General features: G+C 29.4%; 1 protein-coding gene across 1 annotated transcript in view; it reads left to right on the forward strand.

Moving 5' to 3' along the window:
• The first annotated feature begins 272 nt into the window (after positions 1–272).
• LOC129972549 (uncharacterized) overlaps positions 273–23590 on the forward strand; it is a 99238-nt gene continuing 75920 nt past the window's right edge. The window contains exon 1 of the mRNA XM_056086728.1: positions 273–290. The gene's annotated coding sequence lies outside the window, so the exon portion shown is untranslated. The remainder of the gene's footprint in view (positions 291–23590) is intronic.

A 23590-nucleotide genomic window follows, 5' to 3' on the forward strand; every position in this document is an offset into this window, starting at 1 on the left:
CATGGTCTTCCAATAACCTGCTATATCTTTCGTAGAGAGTTACAGTTGTTATATAATCTCATTATGATTTTTTTTTCAGCAAGAGTAGTTTCTTTCCCCTGTACGATTGGCAACGAGCAACGCGAGCTTGAGTTAGTAAACATTAGAATAATACTAGACCCGTAGCAAAAGAAAGAAGAAGACAACAATAGATTAGTTCCACAGACGGCATTTGATGTGCAAATGATCTCCATTTTATTAGTTTAAAGTGAACTGTCGATGTACGAATCTTTTGAAGCACGAGATTAATGGTGAGTTAGGAATTGTTTTTCTAATGAGCAATTTATTATATTTTAAGGTTTTTCTCTCAAAAATACACATAATTTTCACAGCTGTTTGATTGACATTAACCCTTTTTAAAAAGCTATTTGTTACTACGCAATTTCAATTTTCATTCATTTTTTAGGTGAACAATTTAAATGTATGAATACTTTTCACTGCCACTGTATACTTTACAATATTTATGAACAAAATGTGTCTAGTCAGTAGCTTGTATTTATATAGCTTATAAAAGATTAAAATTCACTTATAATCCTTTTATTCAAACATAAGTTTCTTCTGACACATGTTTGTTCATTTTTTCATTGCTCGGAAATTGCGAATAACAGAACCGAATAGCATAATATAATTTCGTATATTGCATTAAACAAAGCTGACTTCATGGAATTAATTATTTTGCAAAATTTGTTTGCATTCATTTTCTTTTGGATTGAATTTGTTTTAAAAATTCAATCACTTTATTTTTTTCTTTTCCCGAATCTTGGAAAAACCTAAAATGATTTTTGAAAATAACGCAATCGAATTTTCAGGAAATTCAATGATGGACCATCGTATTCAGTACCGTTATATTCTGATATTTTTTTTCTAATAGCTTTTGCTCATTAATGACGTTTTAACTTTTATTTCCTGGAATTCCTTGAAGGTGCAGCTTCTTTTATTTTCTCATTTATTTTACTACGAAAATTAATCTCAAATCGAAGGTTAATTGAAATGCGAGATCACCAAAGACAATTCCTTCACAGGATATGCATCATTACTCTTGAACTTGCTTTTTTACTTTCGTGCTGAATTGAAATTATCTTTTTGAATATCTTTTTCTCTAACCTTCTGTTTCGCAAACATAGAACAAAGATTCTACAACTGAAGGCTTCGCTTTTCGGCATTGAAATATTTTTTCAAATTTCTAATCAATAACTAATGTTCCTCTTGAACAACAAATATTTTTAGTGTTTTCCCAGTATTTTGATGCTTATTATTATTATTATTATTATTACTCAAATAGAATTCATTCCTGATAAAAATCATTTCTTAAAGAATAAATTTTTTTTATTTAAAGGTCCAGTAGAAATCCAAGATATTATGATAAAAATGTGATTTATCTAATAATTTAAATAAAAAAAACTAGGTTTAATATGTACAAAGGAAGTGATAATTATATTTAAATGAAAAATGGTAGTAAATAGTTATTTTAATATTTAAAAATTATGATAAAGCATAATTAATAAAACGATTTAATATTTCAATAAATAAGACTATTTGTTACATTACAAAACCTAAAAAGAGATAAAAAGAATTTTTACAAATAAGTAATTTTATAAGCAGGCAAAATACAATTTCTTGAAGGGAATTGTAGTATAATAAAACTTAATTTATATATACAATTTATTCATATATAATACAAAACCTAAATAGTTGTAAAAATAATTTCTGCATATAAGTAAATTTATAAGCAACAATTTCTTGAATGTAACTGTAGTATAATAAAATTTTCACTCGTATATATTCATTTTTTTCTTAAAGAATGGAAAGATTTTGCGGTTTTTTTTTTGTGATTATTATTTAAAACATTGCATAGCAATTAAGAGCTCGATAATAGAATAAAGACACTAAAATTGAATAATTTGCGATCACTGTGAGCAAGAAATAATTAACAAGAATTATTCAGAAATAAGATTCTTTTGCGATTTTTAATTTTGATTTTGATGAAACAAAATAAATATAAATTGTTGGGATTATTTTAAGATTAAATTAAAAGGCAAAAATTTAATTGCAGATGAAAAAAGAAAAATAGATGCATTCTTGGGAATATTTTATTACTTCGATTTCAGTATTTTTTTTATTAGTTAAGCTAACACGAAAGGGAAAGTGAAATAACCGTGTTTTAGAACTATGTTATTACTTGATCAAATATATTCAATTAGAACAAAATTCGATAAAGAATTGAACTGTCATGATCACTAAGTATTACAAGCGTTTCTAATTAAATTCATGCAAAAGAAAATGTATGAATTTAAACATTTTTTTTATTATTATTGTTACCGAATATCTTTCTTCCTTTCGAAATAATTTGATAATTAAAAATGAGGGATTCTCAATTAATGTAATTTCTTGTTTAATATTTTTGTGCATTTATTTTCTCAACTGTGAATAACACAAAATCGTGCTTAAATGCTAGATTTTGATTTTTACTTCTCTCTCAATAATTCCGATTATTTTTCAATAAGCTTCATCAAATTTGGAGAAAAATAATTAGTGTTAAGAAAAACAATTGGAAATATTGAAACAAACTCGAAAAAAAATTAATCATTGTTATAGGAAATTTTTTTGCAGTTTTCCTGCAACAAGAATAATATAAGAGGACAACTAGTGAATTCCCCAAAACCAATAATATTTTAATTTTTGTTTCCGTAAATTCGATAGCCTTATTTTTCATATTAAAAAGGGATCAAATATTTTTTTTATTAAAAATATCACCGAAATCACTCTTGTGAAAACTTTTAGCGGTATGGATATTACAATATCGCTACTCTAACCTTTCGCGAATGTCTTGGAGGATACTTTACGAATTGCGATGTAATTTTGTTTTCATTTATGAATCTTTTAAATAAGATTACTATAATATGAGATTCCCATAGGCAAGGGAATCGATGTCTCTTCTATGGATTTTTGAATCTACAACGAAACACAAGTTCAAATGTGGTACTCAGTTCATTATTTCTCATTAAAAAAATCACAGAGAAAAGGGCGTTAATTTTCTGATATTCGCTACTGCATGGTATAGACAGAAATGTCAGTGGTATAAAATATCCCTACTTTTATACGTATCCCCCTCTCCAAAGTCAGGCATGCTTTGAAAAACGTCGCATTTATCTGCCTTACTCTGTTTTTCTTTCCTTTTAAGGAAATTTGACGTGGATCCGCAGTTTAGACAAGTCAACCATCTAACTCTCCGACCCGCCACGAAGGCACATGGATTTAAACCATAAAAACTGAATGACCGGACCGCCGCAACAGCAACATTGGCGGGAACTGTGGTTGAATCCTAAGGGCCGTCACCGGCCACGGTACAACCCTCCCCTAAGGAAGCACGTCCCGTCATCGATGGGAAGAGTCAGATCCCCCACCTATTAGTGTACCCTCCAGGGTGGCGAGATCCAACCACCATGCCGGAAGCATCTCATCCTCATTTCGAGGTCCCCCCCACGGGTGTTCCGCAGTTTAGATAATGCAAATTTCACTTATTAGGGTTATATAATATAAGGCTTCTAAATGCACATACAGACTGTCTTTTCCTTGAAGAATTTTTTAAATATTGGAGCAAATTAACATTTTTGGTTCGAAGAGATCATATTACAAATTTTACTCGTCTAGTTCTTTTATTTTTGAAGTTAGGATACATTTAAACATTATTGCAAAATAATAATGTTTATTTTTCCAGATTTTATCCAAAATGTGTTGCAGATTTCTAATTTTCATGTTAAAACCAAAATCATTGCTAAGTACTAAATAAAATTCATCTTGATCATCGTGTTCACAGAACATAATTCTATCAAACACGGATTCTTTAGAATTCAAGGAGATTTAAAAATAGAAATTCAGCAACATCTCGCGAGCGAATTATCTTGATGAATATTTTTGAATATTCTTAGTTTTTAAACTTTAACTCAGTTTTATAACTGACAACAAGATGTGACAAAATTTTGAAATAGAATTTATGATTATTACGCTTTTGATGTAAAAACTTCGTTTGAGTAAAAGCAGAAAAATGTTACAATAATTTAATTTGATATGCGATCAAAATAAGAATTTTGAAAATATAAATTGATGGTTCAAATATTTCTCAAGTATAAAAACATATTCTACATATGTATCTTGTAAGTCAGAGATATTTACTACACAAATCCTGGTGTATTGTGGAAGTTTGGAGAGGGGGTGCCATCTCAGGTGGCGTCCTCGTCATCTCACCACGGTTCAAAATTACAAAGGTCCATCTCAAAATAACCCTAATGTTGCTTTAAAACTTGACGTTAACATATCTGAGCTAAATTACCACACAAATAATTCTTTATTTTTATTTCTTGAAGAAGGCTTGCTAAATTTTCAGGTGAAGTCACTTTGTTTCAAAAGTGATTTTCACAAACAATGACAATTTTACGTAAAATAACTCGATAAAAAAAAGCGTGATCAATTATTTCATTCAGTTTCGATTCTTGAGTTTCTTTAATAGATGGCAGTAGGTCACTTGCGTTTTCACTTTCGTCCATGAACAAAGTAAAATTTTTTTGGGAAAAAACCTTTAATTTTCGGATCTCTTTTCCAAAATAATGTAATAATATAATACTTTAGACTTGATTCGCCTATCTTTATTTCATCAGCATTGTATTCTGCGCTTAATGATTTACATATCGCGCAGTTTGCTACCTTATAATACCTTAACCTTAAAACTACCTTAAAAGCGTTATTATGTTAACAAAAGCAAAAGTGTAAGTAAGTAAAATCAAAAGAAAGTAATTTTTTTTTAATTAGAACTTTAACATAATTCGTTCACATTATTTGATGTAACAAATTGGTTTGAATTTCAGCACAAAAAAAAAACCATTGTTGCAAATTTTATTTAAAGTTAACACATTGTGTACGCCTCTTACCGCTCTCCCAGGGTCCGCACATTTTTGAACGCCCTAGAAGCATGCTTGGCAAGCAATAGGATGCATATTTGCACATTTTTAATTTGCATTTGATACTATATTTACATAAAGTATTCTTAAATATTACTATATATAGTATGCATGTATTTATTATATAAGATTTTTTACATCTTAACTGTTATTTATTTCAAAGACTTGAATAATGCTTTAGAGTGTGATATTTGGTAAAGAATATTACCTTGTGTAACGGTGTTCGACACGATTTGCAGCAGTATGTTGTTTTAAGACATTAAGATCGCTCACGAATTTTCTCGTGTTTTGCGTCCCATCTGTTAAGGGCCGCTCACGGGGTTTCTCGTGTTGCGTGTGTCGTCTGTTATTGCTTCATAAATAGCAAAGTTACGATGACTTTAAAACTTAGAAGTTTGCCCAAAAACATATCCAGGCATATGTCTTGCAGCTTTCTTTGTGGTCCTTAGTATGTTAAATATTTACCTCTGGTTGGTTATGCATCGATTTAGCCGAAAAAACATGAAACGAGATCTCATGGCCCTGCCCCAACGTTCGACCTGCTAAACACGAGAAATTTCGTGACCTGTACGAAATGTGTTAAGATTGGAAACTTATTAAAATTCTAAAGAGCTGTGCCGAAATAGAATTAGTACAACAGTAAAATTATATTAGATTTTGAAGTGATGCAGAAATTTTTTTACAATAAAATACGCCGAAGTTAACTAAAATTTGTACATTTCAATTTTTAATCAAAATTTGACAGCTATTCTCTTAGTAAACCCCTACAATCTAAGGACTTACTGCGCACCAAATTTAGAATTTCTAGATCAAAATCTTTGTCTTGAAAGTATTGTATTCTGTGCATAAAACATCGCATTGTATTCTGTTAGCACGTTTTTTCTGTTACGTAGTTTATAAAAGGGATGTTAGCGAAAAATTATCATATTGAAAGTGAAAGTACGAAAGTAAGCTAAATTTTATCACCAAGAATATGATATTTGAATGTTAAAAACAAAGATACAAAGTGAAACAATATGATAACGAAGTTTTAATATGTAAAATTTTTAACATAAATCTATTTAGCAAAATAATTCATTTCATTTTAGTTCCAAAAAAACAGTAACTAAAAAGCGAATTAGGAGAATTGATGTTGACATAGTAATATAATCTATACTTATAATAAAGCTCAATGTGTGTGTGTGTCGGTGTGTGTGTTGGAGCTCTACAGGCCAGACCGTTTGACATACAGCTACCAAATTTGGTACATGTATACCTTGGAGGTTGGAAATGTGCACCTGGGGTTTCTTTTTTCGAATTTTTAATTAGAATTTTAATTATTAATTAAAAACTAACTTTCCCGCCAAAAAAATCTTCCATTTTCCCCACCGCCAACTTTTCCGCCAAAAAAATCTTCCATTATCCCCATCGCCAAACGAGAAAGGTTTGTTTTTTTTTCTCCCAACAGTAATGAGGCTAGGGTTAAAATTTTTCGGCGGATTATTTCAATCGGTTCTGTTTATTTTCTTAATGTTTGATGCATTTAAAATTAAACATTGTTAATGAATCAATCTTTCAGATTCATTCTGAAGTACTTTTGAATTAAAATAAAACAGAATAAAGGAAATTAAAAATTTCTAATCCGCATGGCGTTACCCCAACTGGCGTAGAAAAAATCACGTATTTGCGTTACGTAACCGGCGAAGAAAATTCACGCATGCGCATTCTGTTCTGATTGTTGCTATGACAACGTTATCAATGGATGATTTAAATTATTTTTGGGTTAGTTGCATGCTTTTGTAAGTAAATTGTATTTATGTTAGTTATATATTTTTTGTATATGCTTATAGTTTTAAGTACATCGTTTTTTAAGTAGTTTTTTTAAAACCTGTTTTCAACCGTTTATTTTAAACGATTCGTTTTATTTTCTTAGTGTTTGATGCATTTAAATTTAAACATTGTTAAATAATCGATCTGCTCATGATGAATCTAAGAAAATTTTGTTGACCAACTCTTGAGATATTACATAAATTTAAAAAGATATTCTTTAGTGCCCATAAAGTTTAAACGCTGAGTGACTCTATTTTCAGTAATCAGATTATAAAAAAATGCTTTGTTTCAGTAAAAAATATTATTATATTAATTGAAGATAAATTCTTTCCACTTTAATTTAAAGCATAAATTCTACCGTTTTCAACCGTTTATTTTAAACGATTCGTTTTATTTTCTTAGTGTTTGATGCATTTAAATTTAAACATTGTTAATTAATCGATCTGCTCATAATGAATCTAAGAAAATTTTGTTGACCAACTCTTGAGATATTACATAAATTTAAAAAGATATTCTTTAGTGCTCATAAAGTTTAAACGCTGAGTGACTCTATTTTCAGTAATCAGATTATAAAAAAAAATGCTTTGTTTCAGTAAAAAATATTATTATATTAATTGAAGATAAATTCTTTCCACTTTAATTTAAAGCATAAATTCTACGGGTGCTAACAGAAAATGAGAGAGATACATATTACGTTATGACTGAAGGCCTTTATAATATTATGAATGAATTATATGATAATCAAAATTTGAAGTTTTAAAATATTTTGATGAAGAAGCTATTAAAGTAGAAATTGCATAAAATTTTTAATTATTAAAATTTTAACGAACATTAAGATTGGCGAACCGGCTGGTCGCCAAAGGCGGCTAGTAAAAAAAATAAAGAAAGAGTACTATGCCGAAAATAGTAAGGGATAATTCAAAATCTTTTTTAATTATTCATGAAAATAAAATATAGTATTATTTCTGCTCTTAAATAGCTTGTTAAATAAAATTTCAACAATTGTAAACAAAGTTAATTAAAATTTATTTTTTACTAACGAAAAGTTTTCATTTTAGTTTTTGATATTCACTGTTGCATACGACAGAATTTATGTAGTAAAAAAAATCTTTTAGTAAATTTAATGTCCTTGTGTAGGTAAAAAATGAGAAAGAAATAAAAAGAAACTATAAAATGCTCATATCGATTCATTCTAATAGTATTAATAATTATTTCTGTATCACTTTTATCTATATATATCAGATGTGTGATTTTTTGGTATTTCTTTATATATATGAATAATGAATAAATAATAAAAAGAAAACATAATATCCTTACATCGGTGATAATTAATGATACATAAAAATACATTTTTTATGAATTTTTCATTCACATTATCAGATACCTGATATTTTGTTGTACTTTTTAAAGATAATAATAAAGAATAAAAAAGAAATATTCGTACCGATACATGCTATTGTAATTCATGAAAATATCCCTACGGATATTTTATACATAGTATTTGTGATAACGTAATATCACAGTGTCTGTTTTTTACACATAGTATAGGTTTTGTTTGCTCCTCCTATATAAAATATTAAAAAAAAAATTCTAATCGTCAAAAAATCTGTCCTCGAATGAATCTCCATGTTTCAGACTTCCTAGTGTCCGAAAACATGTATTTGGAATTATGCTTGTCTGTCTATATGTTTGTCTGCGAACTCAATAACTCTAAAAAAAACTTTAAACTAGAAGGTTGAAATTTTGTATGCGGTCATTACACCGCATTTATAAATTTTTATTAAATTTTAAACCAAATCTATTTGCAGAATATTCGTCTGTCTGCCAAAATACAAGTGAACATAACAGTTGCTAAACATAAAGAACTGGATAAAAAAATTTGGTCTACAATTAAACATCTAAAATGTAAAACTCTTAGCTAATTTTGAATAAAATCTATCAAAGGATTGACTGTCTTTGGGCCTGTACTTTCACCTACATGTATGTAAACACGAAAAGTCGAAAATTCAATGGAAAATAAAATTTAGTACATAGATTTGTAATCTAGATTTTTATTAAATTTTGAGCCGTATTGATTAAATGATTGACTATTTCTTGGGCTGTACTTTTCGTATTGTTGGCATGTAAGTAAACACAACTAAAAAACATAAGGAGTTAGTGACGGATCAAATTTGGTAGCCAGTTTGACCATCTAAAGTATAGGTATCTATCAAATTTTGAACTAAATCCGTCAACGCACTGGCAGTCTCTGTCTGTACATGTGTATGTATTCAAAAATAATAATTGAAAAACGCATTTATTTTAATAAATGGCATTTGGTATGCTATCTTGTTATTCAATGTGTTTCTTTGCCAAATTTGAATTTCAATCGATTGAACAAGAGCCATTTAAAGTGAGTGTTCAGTCTTCGTCATTCTGTTACGAAGCAATAATGCATTGCTTTGTTATCTTTTATGTATAGGTCTCTGAAAAAAAACTGTGCGCTCTTACCATTTATGACACTGCCAAGATCCACAATTTTTTGCATTGTGCGTGTGACGAGCAGGATCTTTTAATACAGAGTTTAAGACCTTTAACACAGAATGTACGAGAAACTGTAGGGGTGGCTCGGCTTTATTTGATAATTCCTTCGGAAAAGAAGTATTAGTTTAGTGTTAAGGCAAGTACGGTACGTGATTCAGTTGCCATTCTCTTTCTTCCGATTAAATTATTATCTGGTTTTTAAGAATGTGCTGATGCAGCAAATTAAACGCAATAACGCATTACTTTTCAGGTTCTTTTTCCAGAGACAGTGAGTTTATTTTTAGCTCATCTAATTAATAATCCAGACACATTTGTTGTTCACTTATTAACGGTCATGTCTGGATCTTAAAAGTATCCTTTTCGCTGTCTCTTTTGACGAAGAATGCAGACAGAAGATAGTTTTAGTTTTCAAAAAAAAATCGTTTTTTAATCCTGTCGCGATTTTGAAAAATTTCTACTTTTTAGGTACCTACTGAATCCTTAAAATCAAATGACAAGATTTGATAAAATCGCATAGTTTGTATGTCTTCAGCTTTGTGAACACAATGATTCAATGCTGAAATAATCTAAACAAATGAAATTTTGTATATGACCTTAACGCTAAAATTTTTAGATATGTATAAAATGAAATTTTTGGCTCAAATGATTAATGGAGTAAAGTCCAAAATGCACACTGTAATTTTTATTTTATTATAAAGTTAAATATAAATAGCGCCATATTTTGAAAGTATTTGAGAAAATTGCTACTAGCATCCAGGTCTATGCACCTATTGCGATAGAAATCGACAAAATTTCATGCAGAAGCTATTACAGCTGAAAATAGTTCATATGTTTATTATAATACATTCGTTCAAGAATTAAACATAATTTATATTTATACACTCACCATGGTCCGGTTATATACCATTATTTTATATGTACAAATTAGCACTTTTAGAAGCCAACTAATTCCCAAGAATTGTTTTTAAAAATCTTTATACATTTGATCACAAGATAATTCAATAAAAGAAATTTGGGTTTAAAACATTATTTTCACTACAATACGAAAGCAGTTTTCTTACTAATAATGTGATAACAAATTATGAAAACAAAGTATAAAAACTTTTATGCTTATACTTTTAATACATAAAAAAGTAGCGGTATTTAAAAGTGAACGAACTTTAATAAATTTTCATTATTCGCTTCAGATATTAAATACATGCAAGTAACAAAAATTATATTAGAAGCATGCTTAAATGCCCTACTCAATACCAAAATAAGCCATATTTTTATACCTTTATCATAACATATTGAATGAAATATGTCCATCTTTTATTGGATATTTTAACACATTTCGTACGACTCTTTGCGAGCTCAACGCGCTTCCAGGGTCCGCACATTTTTGAACGCTCTGGAAGCATGCTTGGCAAGCAATAGGATGCATATATGCACATTTTTAATTTGAATTTGGTATTTTATTTACATAAAGTATTCTTAAATATTACTATATATTTTATACATGCATTTATTATATAAGATATTTTTACATTTTAACTGTTATTTATTTCAGACTTGAATAATGCTTTAGAATACGATATTTGGTAAAGAATATTACTTTGCGCAATGATATTTGGCACGATTTGAAGCAGTATGTTGTTTTAAAACATTAAGGATGGCTCAGTTATTTTCTCGTGTTTCGCGCCCTATCTGTTACGAGCCGCTCACGTGTTTACTCATGTTGCATGTACCGTCTGTTATTGCTTTATAAATAGCAAAGTTATGATGACTTTAAAAATTACAGATTTGCCCAAAAACCTATCCCAGGCTTATGTCTTACAGATTTCTTTGCGGCCCTTAATGTGTTGAATATTTCTCGGGTTGGTTATGCATCGATATTAGCCGAAAAAACATGGAAACAAGATATCTCGTGATCCGGCTACAACGTTCTGCCTGCTAAAAACGAAAAATCTCTTGACCCCTACGCAATGTGTTAAATTTCATCATTTTAAATACTTTTTAAAATATAAAGAGTTGATGATTAATTTGTAATGACCTGGTGTTTATAGAACAATTTAACGGATCAATGCTAACAAGTTGATCAAATATTCCTTTATCGAAAATTATTAAACTAATTCAACTTTCACTACTAAAAAATCTTTTTAATTCACCGTATGACACAAGCTTCTGTAACTTTTTTTTAGATGTAATATGTTTGCGAGTGAGAGTGGTTATTTTGCATGCGGTCGCATTTGTATCCTTGGAATCGCCTTGCCCACAGCGAGGCCACGTCCTCTGTCCTCATTTGGCCTCAGAGGAGGGAATCTTCCAAGCCGCGGAAAGGCTCCGGCGTGCGCTATTCCGCTAGGAAGAGACGCATTTAAAGCATAAACGAAGGTAACACATTGACACATTTTGTAATCCTTTACTCAACCCTCAATGAAAAGGAAAGTCAGTTTCTCGAAATTCTGTAATGATCGTTTTCACTTCAAGTAATTTAGCTTCACTGTAATTCAGAAATACATAAGTTGAATGCGTGGTAAAGGCTTCAGTTATTTCAAAAAATAGTCACCATTGGTGCTGCTCTGTATGTAGCTTTGGCTTCAATAAATAAAGGGGATATATACATGTATGTTGAACCAGTGATGAAAGCATTAGTTATTTTAGAAAAAAAATTAATGAATCATTGATTGAAAATCAATTACATCTGAAAAAGACTATTAAGATGATAAATCAATTTATTTGTTATTTTCTTGACTGTATTGGCAGTTCATTTTTATGATGGTTATTTTTGTTATTATGGTTTAGAATAATCTCTTCATGCCGGCAAAAGCTTAAATGTCAGAAAAATTATATGAATTGAATTACTTTATTTTTATCAGTAATAAGTTACTACTTTTACTTTAAAAGAATTATCTCGTAAAAAATAAACTGGTAAAATAGATGATTTAAAAATGCCCAAAATAAGATTGGTGAAACAAACTTATTTTAGTTTGGTTTTTCCACTCTTTTTATTGTTGCTCTGCCCTCACAATAAAATTTAAAATTCTTCGAAATTTATTTGTAAACCTTTGTTAAATTATAATAAGGTTAATAGTATCTACATATTTGTCTGAGAAAAAAGAAAAAACGAACGAACTATTGGAATGAAATTTTGTATGTGGTCTGCGTACAAAAATTTTAGATGAAAACTAATGTTTTAAGATAAAATTTAATATGGAATTCGTTTAAATTAGAAACTTTTAATTTGTTGGTAATTTCCTGTTTAGACCGTTATTTATACATCCGTTCGTTACCAAATACATCTACACGTTTTATTACTAAAATACAGCCATACTTTGTATCATTAGTGTTCATAGATGAATAGTTTTTAAGACTCTTAACTCACGCAAGTGCTTTAGTGCTATGTATTGTATTCAATAAAATAAAAAAATGGTAAACAAATATTTACTTTTTAAAATCTTTGAATGCATTGATTGTGATTTATATTGTTATTGTTCTTTAAATTGTTTGATTTGTCTGCTTCTGGAATACTTCACGATCATTGTATTTTCAAAAAAGTGGTCATTTGCTTCTATATAATCATTGTAGTCCGAAGAAACTGTTGGGCAACTTACCTAAATTCGAATTAATTTCTTTAATGGTACTGACGCAGAAGTCTCGTATAAAGTTTAGATTTCTCCGTTACTTAACTGAATAAATAGTATTCTGCTACATAGGTAACTCTATTACAGATATAATCAAATATAAGTAAAAACTAAGGTGTATGATAAATTCCGGGACAAAATATCAAAAGTCAGGTCTTTCCCGGTTCATTCAGAAAGTCTGATTCTTATTTTACTTAGTTAAACAAAATCGACCATCTGTCTGCTACAAAGCCATGACACTCTGAAAATAAATCAGAATTTCAGATTAGTTAATGCTATTATTCGCAGTTAGCATTTATAAAGCTCTTTGACTGTTTATCCTTAGCGGCATTCTGTTGCTTGGATGGTTGTGGTTTTAAGAATGACCCATTCGTTAGAAACTGATTGCCTAATCGCTCGTTACCAGAAGGAAAGCCACGCGGTCCATCCTTGAAGCAGGTGGGTGCGACCTCTGGATGGATTTTCTTCTGGCGACCCAAATAACTCTGGCAGAGGTCACCTTGCCCTTTTTTTCTTACAAAGGAGGACTTTCACTCTTCAGCCGCCCCAGAGGAACGAACACCCTTCACTCGACCGGAAGGAGGAAACTTGGGACCGAAACATGTTCCGAGCACTTAAAACATTAAAATCCATTGGTTAGATTTGTAGAACAAGCAGAATAGCTTGCAAAATGGGCAGAACTTCAAAAGAAACATCGATTTCAAATATTTGACCATATCAAAGTATCCCATTTGTCAGAAGTTTGGCATTTTTCAAAAAGTTATTTTAATAAATTTAGACGTTAAACTGTTAACGGAGAAGGGAGATTACAAAGTAGGCAAAAAGCAAAATTATCGCCCAATATTTGAATAAATGAGGCATTGCACAGAAATATTTCAAATAAAATATTTATAAGGAAATTTGACACTCAAAAATTACTAATTTTTATTACTATAAGGCGTTCATACGATATCTTTACACTCAGCTATTGCTAATTTTTACTATCGTAAGGTATTACTAACTTTTACTATTTTAAAGTGTTTATATGAAATTTAAATTATCGGCTATTAGTAATTTTTACTACCGTAAGGTGTTTATATGAAATTTTTACTCAGCTGTTATTAATGTTTACTACTGTAAGGTATTTTTATGAAATTTTGACTTTCTGCTAGTACTGATTTTTACTACTGTAAGATGTTTATATGAAATTTTGACATTAAACCCTTGTTTTGTTGGTTCCTTTTACCATAGTTTATAAGGAATTTTCATACTAAACTATGTTTAACTTTCTCTGCTATAAAGTGGAACACTGTCATCCATGGAACAAGAACATGGTAAGCATAAAAGAAAGCCACCATCTTGCGTTTAAATTAGTGGTGCAATGCATGGGAATATTTCCAGATAGGGTTGTTTATAATGATTTTTTATGCTAACCTCAAAATATTTTATGGTTATTTCACAAGAAGAAGGTCATCATCCTTTATTTAAATCTTTGGATGATGATAGAATCGCAAAGCTACCACCAGTAACTACATCTGTTGATATGTAGACCAGAAAAATATTCAGTCTTTTCTTTATATCGAGACTTGGAAAAAATACATTTTTTTTATTCCAAGTTTCTAATTTCGAATAAGAAAATTGAAAGTTAGATATTCCATGTATTAGTTGGATGTTCCATCATAGAACATATAAAGCAGCAATTAATATTGCAATGCAAATACAACAATTCAGCAAATTCCTCTTAGAATTTATAAATACATGTATTAGTTGACAATTTAAAACACGCGATATTCAATCGGACATATGAGAACACTTCTAAAACATTTATCTTGAATAACAACGGTTGACAAAAAAAAGAACAGAAAGAAAAGAAAAAAGCGAATAAAGATAGAATCCAATTTAAAATTCGACTGTGCTCAAAAGTCTCCAGACGTAAATAATTATAATGTTACAAAATGATTAAAACAATTTAAATTAATGCCAAAGAGAAAAGCACATTTCATCTAATTAAATTTTCACTGAAGCAACTGTGATATCACCATCTTCTTACAAGATGCGTATTGAATTCTAAAATTAAATTGGAGCGGTATATATGACTTTTATCGCAAAGATTCTTTTAATAAATATTTTTTTTTCAATTTATAAGTACGATTATATTTTAATTTGTAATTGTTATACTTCAGAAAATATCACATAAATCAGCCATATTTTATAAATATGATTCAGAAAATCTGACATTTCATATGCAAATATTTTCATTTACATATGAAACTAACTAAATTAAAATTGTCATTGGTTGTTATCGTTTATGGCAATTCACCTAGAGGGTCAAAATATTCAAACATTCTTTTATATGAAAAAGGATCTATTTTTAATATTCAGAAAGAAAGTAGAATAGAAACGTTTTTTACCGAAAGAAATTATACAAGTGGATTTTTTCGGAAAATAAAAAATAATTTACTTTCTTAAATTCTTACCATATACATCAGAGATTATTTTTTCCTAAAATTCACACAATTATGCTAAACCGTGTTATTATTAGCGTCGAAATTTTTTTAATTTTCAAGTTATTCATGTGTTTCTTTATAAGTCATTGGAAAATATTTTGTATCAATTTATTGATAATGATTAATTAATATTCTTTTTCACAATTTTTTTTCAATAGAATATTTTGGATAAAAATGAAACGATTATTTATTTAATTTGCATGGTAGGAATCTTAAATGGAAAATGTTTATCCCCTTAACAGGCATGTCAGTGCATCATACATGCCACAAAATATCCTTTTTTTTTAATTTATGACCTAAAATTAAATTATACAAATATCATTAGATTATTAGATACAAATCATATTATAAGATCCAATTGCATAATATCTTCAAATATCTCGTGGGCTTCTACAAATTCTTATTTGAATCAATAGATCATACATTCCCAGAACATGAATAAAAAGAATAAAATAATTAAGGGGGTTAAGAATTTTTCATTCTTTTTCTTTGCACAAAATGCTCAATGGATTCTAAAAATAAATTTGACAAACACACTTGGCATGTGTCGCTCGAAAACTAATTCACTCACTTATAATTATTAGACTGATTTTTCATTTCTTATTTCTCTATTATAAAGCTTCTAATTTTTTTTCTTCTTAGCTTTAAGAATAATTTTTTTGTTTCTCTCAGAAATCCCTTTAGAAATAGAGAGATCAATGTGAAAAAAAGAAGAAAAAAAGTGTTCAAACTGATCGAATCTCAGAAATAAGCTGTATGTAGTAGTATTTAACAAATCATCCAGGACATCAGCTGGATTTACACAAAAAAAGTAATCAATTCCTGAAAGTTCTAGTAAACTTTTATCCCACTAACAGTGGAAAAACATTGAAAAGAACTAAATTGGAATAAATTAACCGGATAGAAGGAGAAAATTGCTGTTTGAAGCGGTTTAGTCAAGAATGAAAAAAAGACACATTGACGAAGAATCGATCATTTCAATGGCTGGGATAGTTCGAGAAATTCACCGAACATTTCATTTTCAAGTAGAAAAGAGAACGAGTGGTTTGAAATGCAGTAACGATTAAGAGTAATGCAGCGTAAAAGTTTACGTTTTCCTAAAAATAGGGTCCCTTCAAGGAAAGAAATTTTTTTCTCTTTAAAAGCCTAGATCGATTTGAGGCTGAGCATTACTTATGTAATGATAAAAAAAAGCTAATATTTGCTATAACAGTGATATTCCAATTACGTAACAATTATAATGATAAAGTTCTTCATTTATACTGCACAAGATGAAATTCCTCAATTATACATCATTTTTGCCCCTTTCTGAAATCCAAAAACTTTTTACCCGAATTATTGTTTCTCTATTCCCATTAAGAGACAGGAGAAGTGGTTTGTTTATGTCACCGATATATTAATTTTGGAATTAAAGAACAAATTATCTTTTACTTATTAAACATTGATGAGAGTTGTTCATTTTAATTATATTAATAGCTCGTTTTAAAGCAACACTAAGATTACTTTGGGATGACCCTCGTACTTTTAAACCGCTATCAGATTACAAGGGTGGCCACCGGGCTAGCGCCTTCCTCTCCAAACTTCAGCACCACACCAACTGGAGGGCATTTGTCTCCGACAAAATTAAACGTGGATCAGACAACTTACACGGCGGTTAATTAGGTCTCGAATTCGAGACTTTTCCACCAAATGGCCTTTAAGCAGTGATATAGAGGGATTTGAAAAATAATTATTTTATCTTTAAGAATACATTGGACTTCACAGAAAAACTTCGAAATCACCTTGTTGTCAAAACATTAGTAAAAAAAACATTCAGTAAAGTGAATTCGATTCGTAATGCTGTATTTAATATTCACGTATAATCAAAGTGTCTGAGTAGATTAAAGAATTTTTTCATATTAAACATCAATTTGCACGCACATGAATCTTATAAAATAAGACATATGTAATTAGTACTGAAATAATGTAATAAAGAAAGTGGTTTTCACACTTTTATGATAGTGGTTTCATCTTAAAACAAAATCATCGTTTTCAATAGAGTAATGTGTCTTTATCAGTGTCACCTAAAAGAAACCTAAAAAAAGACTTTCAAATTATTACTTTAAAATGAAATTGCATTGGCTGTATTATATTTATAATAAACAAAGTTGCTTATAAAAATTACAATATTTTTTTTAATTATGCGTCTGTTTATCTTTTTATCCAAGTTATTTCGCATCAGGCCCTTAAAAAAATAAACTGTGATTTCATTATTAGAAGTATAAGCATGTTTTACTCGTCAAAAAAAAAAGTCTTGCTTACAAGATTTTGATGAATCTTCACACTTTAAATTCCCTCTACTTTCTCACACAATTTTGTGATTATTTTTAGCTGATTTTCGGTATTTCTGTGAAAACGATAACTTGTGAAATTCTATAAGCTAGAAGTATGAATTTCGATGTGTGGTATTTTTCACCAAAGTTCAAGGTTTCTGTCAATCGGATGAAATTCATCTGTTGTCCGCATGCTTGTGAACCCCATCACTTAAACACTCAACGCAATGTGACAGGCAACTGAAATTTTGTATAAAATTTAATCACCTGTGTATTTTAGATATACAATATTAATATCCAATATTAGACCAATATAATACTCAGTTTCAGAACCAAATCTTTTATTGGAATGTTTGATTTTTAGATATATTTGTTCAAGTAAATATGAATTTGAAATTATGTGATTATTATAATGTGAATTATTTGTATAAATCAAAATCAAATACAGATCCGATTCCATGTTCCTTATTAGAATGTACCAAAATTCGAATTTTGATATGAATTTCGGGTCAGATTCAAATTTTGCAATTCTAATTTCTTATTTGAAACCAGCCTGGAATCCAGACTCATAATTTGAGGCTTAAATTTCCTGAATACGGTTCGGATTTGAATGCAATTTAATATTCCAATTCAACGAATAGCTGGAATTTGACTGCAGTACACAATTTCTAGAATATGAAAGAAAAGGTCCTGCAAAATTTCGTTACTTTTATATTTCATGGTTAGGCTTAGAGACCTATAGTTCAAAATTCACACTTCCAGAATTCGGTAGCAATTTGAACGCAATACAATATTTGAATTTCCACAATTCAGTTCAGACACAAATACGATAGAAAATTTGAATTTTTTGAACGGACAGAATTCGATTATAGAACAAATGTCATTCGAATAATTCGAATGCTGCTCGACATCATGCAGTGCTAAATTGGAATTTTGCTATTCTAGTATTTTTTGGTTTGAGACTGTGGACTTCATATATTGTGAGATCGTGACCCACAATATATGAAGCCGTCATCTATGAATACTTTTATGAATGAAACAGGATCCAGTCTTTTTCTTATAGACTCGAATTAGATCATTCAAAAACCGCTATAAATGTCTCTGCGTGGTTTGCGCCAGTTGACTCCAACATTACTAGAAATGTTAAGGAACCTTAATCTAAATAAATTCGGGTCAAGCAGTGGTAATTCCAATAAATTGTTATTGTTTATTTATGCATGAAGAGCTTTCGTTTCGTTTTGTAATAGCATAATCTGATGATTCAAGGAACATGTTGCGAATGTTAATTACATTTTTATTATCAATCGCTTTATTGTCTTATTTGTTATTCTAAAACTTTTATATGCATTAGTTTTGATTTCTAGAAGGTATAAATTGCTTGCCGCTATTGAATTGATTCAATATTTACATAATTGGAAAAAAAAGTTATCCATTATGGTTAAAATGACTAAAAGTAATTTAAGTTATCCACTAATGTTTTAATGGTTTTAAAATGATCTAACAAAGGGAAAGGAATCAGAGTAGGAAGTTTGAGTTCAGTCCTCAAACTATACTCTTAATCAGCGTTATTCAAAAACTTGTAAACCGATGTAGACTTCAACAACGAATTGCTCGCTTTGGATAAAAGTTGGCTCCAGATTTCGGTCTTTCGAGGTATTACCGCGAAAGACCGAAATCTGGTGAATGTCAACATATACCAAATACCTCGGTGAAAGACCGAATATTTTATATTCTTATATATTCGGACTATCACCGGTGTATGTCGACAATCACCATGCACTGATGATGAATGTTGAAAAAATTTTTTCGTTTTTAAATCATACTTTATTATTAAAACATATTATGAATGATATATGTCAAAATAGGAGAAAGCTATAGTAATTAAACTTTAAAAACTATAGTAATTAAACTATTAAACTTAAACTTATAAAATTATAGTAATTAAATTATTAAACTTAAAGCTATAGTATTAAACATAATTATGTGATTGATGTTATACTATCTTATTTGTTACAACAATTTAAACTGTTATGACACTTTCAATTGCACAAAAGTCCCTTGCTTTTACAATTGTATTTAGTAGTGAAATATCTCTTTTTGCAATGACCGCGTGTATAGACTCTCCACTACTCGAATTAGCTGCAGCAGCTTCTTTTAGCGACATTTGTTGAGAAGAAATCTCATCTATGGGAAGTAACTTTTCGTTACAAATTACAAACTAATTACGGGTATAAAGCTGCTTAAAGGTACCATTTTTGTTTGCTAATTTATAAAAATCAGTCTTCTATTCCAACAACAACCGCCAATACATTTCGGGTATCTGTAGGAACACAGTCGACTTCAGGGACTTGTATTCGCACAGTGGTGCCGCCTCTCCGTGGGCATCGGCATCTCGTTTCGACCTTCACCAGAGCATGTCGACGATTGTCGACATACACTGGTGATAGTTCGAATATATAAGAATATAACAAACTATTCGGTCTTTCACTGAGGTATTTGGTATATGTTGACATTCTCCAGATTTCGGTATTTGGCGGTAACATAAACATACTGTTTAGCAGTTGCGTGACCGAATAGAAGAAACTTTCGGATTTTTAAACTTCAATTTATTTCATTACGGGAGGCATTTTCTGTATGAAAAGCAATGATAAAACTGAGGCCCATTTACATCGCAATACAAGTACAAAAGATACCAAAATTTTTCCTTTCAATGGTTTTTACTATGATATTTTGATAGGGATTTCTTTGCCACGAGTCGATTTAGGTAAGGTTATTTTAGGTATATTCAAAAGAATATTGCAAGTATTAGATTTTTATCCCTTCACTTGAAGTGTAAGAACCTGTTGAATTCATCCGTTTTTTAGAGCACATGTTAAAATTAAAAAGTGGAATTGGATCAGGAAATAAGAAAACATTTTAGAATGAAATTAATATGGGCTAAAAAATTAGGAAATTAATTTAGATTTAAATTAGATCAAAATATAAAGTGAAACAAAAAAAAAATAAGTGCAAGTTTTTAATGAATGTCGCCTAGGAATGTTTATTTCACAGCTACTTTTTCGTTTAATAAAGTTTGCAGTGCTTTGCTGTGGTTACATCTAGGAATACGGACACTCTAAAGGGAAAAGAAAGCAATCGAACGATTTCACCACATGCATAATAAGAAATGATTAGTACTTAGTTATATTAATTTCCCTTTTTGAAGAATCATTGTTTTGAAACCAATCTCACAGGTATCAACCGCTCTCAAGTGACAAAACAACACCTATGCTATCCTCCTTTTCCCAAACTTCCACGCCATACCGATCGGAGAATGTTTGACGCCGACTTTAATAAGTTCTATGCTCGGTTACAAGGCAGTGCTTAGCAGGAATTGTGTTTCGATATTGGAATTTCCGGCTCTGTAATTTATACATTATCAACAAATCACCCCAGTCGAAGTGATTTCAGCTTCCTGTTCTAATATCCATACAAAAAATACTATATAATGCAATGAAATAGCAGAAATTTTAACAGTCAATGAAATAGTTTAATATTATATGGGATACTTAATACCTGTGATTAAACAAAAAAATCTATGATTTTTTCTATTCATGATAATTTTATTTCTTATTCTTGATAGCAATGATTTGAGTTATTCTATTTTCATTTTGCGTTAATATTATTCCATACTTTTGAAGTATGTGTCATTATTTCTATTTGTTTCTGTAATAATAAATGTTAGCCGTCATAATCACATGACAAATGTATCTACGCATGTCCCTAACATGTAATTGCACATTATTTTATTAAGCGCTGTGTTACAAAGATAGCAAAGCTAATGAACTATTATTGCGTTGTGTGAACTGTTATTCACACAATCCATTATTGAAAGAAATATGCTAGAAATAATAGGAAATATGATTGTTTATAACCTTTAACTATTGATTTCTTCAGAACAGAAAGGAACTATTAAGTCGTGAAAAAATAATTGTGAATATTATTTGAAAATTAGGTATTTATAATCCATTTAATATAGATGATTGCTCTTGCAGTGTATCCGTTGAGCACCATTATTTATTAATGTGACGCTTAGAGTCGATTTTATTAACAAGTAGGCTTATTTACATAACGTAATACAAAATGAACAATTATAATTATGTTTGGATAAAATTTGCCGTGGAGATTTGAACTTCTTGTCCGAAACATCGTAACATGGTAATGCTTCAAACTTGGATCGTCCATTTTATTTTTAAAGATATTTAGCTATATAAAAAAGATTTTTAATATACCACATTTTTAAAATGGACTAAATAGCATCGAGTAATTTTTCCTAGTTCTGTACAGTTTAATAATATGGAGTTTGGAATTTGTATAGGGGTTTAAATCTCGATGGGGCTTAGATTTATTCTTTTTAATACGTTTTAAAAGACTGGTGTATTGAAAATACATTTTATTTCAATAATAAATTTTTGTTTTCAGTTTTGTGCATGAAATTATAGACGATTTTAAACTAACTTCCGGATGAACTAACGATTTTAGATGGTGCCATCTGTCGGTAATGAAAATTTTCAATCCCTTTCAAAATTCGTGATAAACAGGCAAATAAAAAGATAGATAAGAAGGCGAGTTAATCTTGCATTGTTTTCATGTTCTGAAATATGCTTAAATTTTCAAGTCTCCAGCTCATCGGGAAGTTAGTTTAAAATCGAGTGAAATATTTGCATCGAATAAACAAACGTACAGAACAGAAAACGAATTAATAAAATGTTAAAATACGTTCTTAATTATATAAACGCGATAATGTGAGCTCAAAATATAATATGTACATTACATTTTGAAGTGACATGCTACGTAGAATTGAATATTATGACTAATATATTAAACTACAATAACTGTTCACCATTTGAATGATAGAATTATAACTAAATAAGGTTATAGTCATAAGAAAGAAATGATTTTGTTAGCGTTCAATACGTTCAATACAATACGTTCACGAGAAAATGTATATACAATTGCTTATGTGAAATGAAATATGCGGGTGTGTCTGGGTACAGCCCACACCACTTTTATAACAGCAAACAACATATTATGTACTTATTCTCTTTTATTTTGCTTTGAAAAACTATCTGTTATACTTGAATTTAATCATAATTATTTTTTTCAAACAAAATAAACATATAAAGATGGTGAATTAAATATTTAATAATGCTGTTGCTTTACATAAAACAAATAAAACTTGTTAAATAATTGCTTTTAAATATAAGTTTTTTTAAAAATAAGTCATCTTTGTCTGCAAAAGAGAAAGTTAGCAATTATTAATTAACATATTTTTTTTTCATTTTAATATTATATAATTTAATATAATTCAAGTGTGTGTGTGTGTGTGTGTGTGTGTGTGTGTGTGTGTGTGTGTGTGTGTGTGTGTGTGTGTGTGTAAAACTATTTTGTATACTGTTTATTTGCTTAATTTTTTTTCCAAATATGAGAGTATTTAAACGGTTTTTCACACTATATATTTTTCTTAAATGATTGTAATACATAATTATATTTTGGTGGTTGATTGCTCCTATGTATACTCTATAAAGCAATAACCATTTGAACCAGATAGACATAATTTGAAAGCTAGCTATTTCTTCAATAATAAGAGTTCAATAAAAAAAAAATCAGAATTTTAAAATTGAGATTTAAATTTTCATTTATAAATTCGGGATATAATGTCACACAAAAAAATATTCTTCCTTTAATTTAAAATTAAAAACATTCGCTTTTTATTTATATCAACTTCATTTTCGTGAAGTTTTCTCTTTAGTTTTAATAAGTTCTCCAAAACTGGCTTCAAACGCAATATTATAACTTGTCTT

This window comes from Argiope bruennichi, chromosome 6 (genome assembly GCF_947563725.1).
Source record: "Argiope bruennichi chromosome 6, qqArgBrue1.1, whole genome shotgun sequence".
NCBI lineage: Eukaryota > Metazoa > Arthropoda > Arachnida > Araneae > Araneidae > Argiope > Argiope bruennichi.